Genomic DNA, 4,858 nt, shown 5'->3' on the forward strand with positions numbered 1-4,858 from the left:
AGGCTGATGCCTCATAGAAAGAGTGCTTTTCCCAAGAAAGATGGCTTCTGCAGTATGGGGAATGAGTGAACACAGGGATTCTGGTGGCTGACCCTTTAGCTCTCTCTCTCCAGAGCCACAAACCCCAGACTCTCCTAATATGGCTCTAGTCCACTCTGTCCTCCATCCGCTGGAGTTCAGGGTAAGTAGCTGCCAACAAAATTGTGTGTGTTGGCTCTTTAAGAATGTGGCTGCATCTCTAGCCATCTCTCCCTAGGAGACAGAAACCCTGCTGCTTTTCACAGCTCAGTGTTATGTGTGTACCTTTCCTGATTCTGGTGGTCTAGGCTGGGGAACCTGGCTTGGGGTTTAGACCCCATATGTCTCAGGGGAAACCCCTCTGCAGCTAAGATTTGCCTCCAGAACCTCAGTTGCCGCTCATGAGAACCCAACCAGCCCTCTTGTGTCTCTGTATTTCCTACCAATCTTGATGTGAATTCTTCTGTAAGTACTTGGTTATAAGGCTTCCCTCCAGCTAGTCTTCAGTTGGTTATTCTGGATGATTTTTTTGTAATTTAGCTGCAATTCTAGTCTGGTCCTGGGAGGAGGTTAGTGTAGCTTCCAACTACTTCACAGCCATCTTGGATCTCTGCTTTCCTTTTTATTTTTAGGTTTATGCCCTATCTGGATTTGAATTTCTTCAGATAGAATCTAAAGATTTATTTTATTTTTATGGCTATGCAATTGATCTATTTATTATAAAGATCATTCTTTTTTTTTTCATTTTACTGCCATGCCATTTTTATCTATTACCAAGTGATGTTATATGTGTGAGGTTTTAAGTAGTAGTTTTAGTTTTCCAGAAAAATTGAGCAGAAAGTAGACTTCCCATATACTGCTCCCTTTAAACATTCCTCTATTATTAACATCTTGCATTAGTGTAGTACATTTGTTCAAATTCATGAACCAATATTGACACATTATTTTTATTAACTGAAATCTATAGTTTACAATTAGAGTTCATTCCATACATTGTAAGGTCCTCTTGCCAAATGCAAAATGTCATGTATCTATCATTACAGTGTCATACAGAATATTTTCACTGCCCTAAAAATTTCCTGTGTTCCTAGCTTCTGGCAACCATTGATCTTTTTACTGTCTCTGTAGTTTTGCCTTTTCCTGCATGTAATATAGTTGGAACCATGTAACATGTAGCCTTTTCATACTGGCTTCTTTTACTTAGTAATATATACTTAAATCTCCACCATAGCTTTTAGTGGCTTGATAGTTCATTTCTTTTTAGCGTCTGAATTAAAATCCATGGTATGGATGCACCACAGTTTGTCATTCACCTATTGGAAGACATCTTGGTTGCTTCCAAGTTTTGACAATTATAAATTATGAATTAAGCTGCTATAAATATTCATCTGCAGGTTTTTGTGTGGACATAAGTTTTCAACTCATTTGGGTAAGTAACTGGGAGTATAATTGCTAGGCTGTATGGCAAGAGTATGTTTAGTTTTGTGAGACATTATCTAACTGTCTTCCAGAGTGGCAGTACCATTTTTTCGTTCCCTCTAGCAATGAATGAGAGTTCTTGTTGCTCCTAATTCTCACCAGCATCTGGTATTGTCAATATTTTGAAGTTTATTTGACTCTAGAAGGTGTATAGTAATGTTCCATTGTTGTTTTAATTTGCAATTTCCTAAAATCATACTATGTTGGGCATCTTTTCCTATGTTTTTTTGCCATTTGTATATCTTTTTTGGTGTCCAGATGTTTTGCCCACCTCATAATTGGGTTGTTCATTTTCTAACTGTTGAGTTTTAAGAATTCTTTGTATATTTTGGATAATAGTCCTTTATCAGGTGTGTCTGATATTTTCTCCCAATCTGTGTCTTGTCTGTTCATTCTCTTTTGGATAACTGAAGTTTTAATTTTAATAAAGTCCAATTTCTCAATTATTTTTTTCATGGTTTGTGCTTTTGGTGTTGTATCTAAATACTCATCACCAAACCCAAGGTGACCTGTGTTTTCTCTTATGATACCTTTTAGAGGTTTTTTTTTAAGACTAATAGAACTTTATTGAAAATCTCTAAATCATCATCACACAGACATTTGAAGGTGTAGTAGACAGTAATGAAGAATTAAAGCTGCTCATCCTCAGACTTTCGTACTCAATATAATTCCCCTCACTTTGTTACATGGCCCAGTTGGCCATTCATACCCAAGGATTCATTAGTGTCATTATTCTGAATTGGCAAAGATTTTGAAATTATTTTTCCTTCTAGAAGTTTTAGGAATCTGTGTTTTACATTTATATCTGAGATCCTTCTTAAGCTAAATTTTGTGAGAGGTACAAGGTCAGGGTCTAGATTCTCTCTTTTTTTTCATTCATTTTGAGTTTGTTTGTTTGTTTTATAGGTGGATGTCCAGTTATACCAGTTTCAATTTCATGAAAAGACTATATTTTCTCTCAACTCAGTCATTTCACCTTTCTTAGCTTTGGTTTCCCAAATGTCTCTGTATCACCTGCCCTGCCTGTCTTAGAATAAAAAATGTAGTTACCAATGAGGGTCAAATGATGTAGTAGGGAAAATGTTTTAAGACTGTATTGCATTTTCCCTGACCAGGTAGCTCAGTTGGTTAGAGTGCTGTCTTAATACGCCAAGGTTGTGAGTTCAATCCACAGTCAGGGCACATACAAGAAGCAGCTAATGAATGCATAAGTAAGTGGAACAATAAATTTATCTGTCTATCTGTCTCTCTCTCCCCTCCTTTCTCTAAAACTTAATAAATTTAAAAAAGAAACTACATTAGTGCTAGAAAATAGCTTAGGGTGGGGAGCTTGTGAGGAAAGTGCAAGAGACTGCCAAAGGGTATGGCGTTTCTCTGGGAGATTATGAAAATGTTCCGGTAATGATTGCACAACTCTGTGAAAATATGAAAACCCACTGAATTGTATGAGATGCGAGTTATATCTTGATAAAGATGTTTAAAAACTGTATTGTGCTTAACAAATATGTTCTTATTGTATCATTACAAGGTCTCCTGGATGGTGGTGATGGTTGCCTAACAGTGTGAATGTACTTAATACCACTGAACGGTACACTCAAAAATAGTTAGAATGGTAAAATTTATGTTATGTATATTTTACCATTATAAAAACATGTTTTAAAGATTTTATTTATTTATTTTTAGAGAGAGGGGAAGGGGGTGGTGAGAAAGAGAGGGAGAGAAGCATCAGTGAGTGGTTGCCTCTCACACGCCCCTGACTGGGGATCTGGCCTGCAACCCAGGCATGTGCCCCGATTGGGAATCGAACTGGAGCCCCTTTGGTTTGCAGGCCAGCACTCAATCTACTGAGTCACACCAGCCAGGGCTATAACAATTTTTTTTAAATGACTCCTTACATCTGTCCTTAGGGTATGAGGGACAGACAGTAAAGCAAGAATGTGAAGGACCTTCACCTTGTCTATGTTCTGACCTTCAAGAAAATATTTAAAAAGCTAGATTGGTGTCATGAATATTGGCATTGCAACCCAAGAATTATTTCAGTTTCCTCTTTTCTAGATCAGTGGTATAGGTCTTAGTTTGCAGTAGTTTTTGATAAAGTAGAGGGGGCAGGTACTGGCCCCCAGCAAGTTGCAGAACATACATGTTGAAGTCAGTGACTGTAACCTCTTCTATCTGTCTAATCATCTCAATACCAAAACAAAAATAAAAAAACTTAAACTCCCAGGGGTTGAACACTTTTAAATAACTAGCGAAGTCTTTTCAAGCAAGGCCAGGAGTTGGTGAAATAGGTTGATTAGAATGCAAGCTCTTTTCCTTTCCTCACCACTTCCTGGAGGGTGTCTAAGGCCCAGAACCAAGCTCAGCTGCTAGAATCAAAGAAGGGTGAGGATAGGGCCTGTTGTCAATTATGTGCAATTTGTTGTAGAAGCAACAAAGAACATGCACATTCAGAAGACTTGTTTCACTGTCAGTATTTATTCTTGACTAATGTCCTGTAGTTCAAATTCAGATCAATGGAAGGGTGTGCTGCAGTGAATTAAGAGGAGGTTTAGTCCTGCTCGGCTTTCTTAGGGAGGCTTACAGATCCAAATCTGCTTTTAGCAGGTCAGTAAACTTGAATCTCCAGACCAGGCCTTCAGGTGGGAGCTGAGATTCAGGAGGGTAGAAACCACTTGGTGGTTAAGTCAAACCAGGTTGTTCTCACCCTGCCCTAGGCTGAGACCATCTCCCCCAAGTCCTGCTGCTGTTGCAAGACCTGCAGGTTTTCCAGCTACCCTAGGATGAAAGACCATGTACATTATTCATTTCAATAATAAATAGACACAGACCTGTATCTCAAGATTGAGACAAGACACTGTTTAGAGCAAGTGACTTAATAATGATCTTTGCAGATCATGATAGGAATTTAACTTCAGGTTCACTACTCACTAGTTATTCACCTTCCTTTTGAAAAACAGTTAAGACTTGGAGAGTCTAGGATCAATAGCTTACAAATGACACAAGATGAAGCCCTGAGACACCCCCCTTCTTTTCCACACTCATCCATATCATGGGCCCCTGGATGCCCCTGTTGACCCTTGACAAGTAGATATTTCTCCAGCTAAATGGTTTTATTCAGGAAGAACAAAGAATTGAAATTAAGGACATGTGGTCTAATGGCCTACTGCATGCAAGTCCAGAGAATAAAGGAAAGGAACACTTGGACTTGGGACTGGCTGGTGTAAAGAAGTCTGTCAAAAGAAACTGAATATTCAAAATATAATGACCGTACATTGGCTGAGCTATGGCAGTTTCCTATTGGCTGAGCTGTTACTGGGCAAGGAGGAATCTTTTCTTCTTCCTGCTGAGGTACTAATATAGT

Source organism: Furipterus horrens, unplaced genomic scaffold (genome assembly GCF_987537825.1).
Source record: "Furipterus horrens unplaced genomic scaffold, mFurHor1.1.pri manual_scaffold_1, whole genome shotgun sequence".
Classification (NCBI taxonomy): Eukaryota; Metazoa; Chordata; class Mammalia; order Chiroptera; family Furipteridae; genus Furipterus; species Furipterus horrens.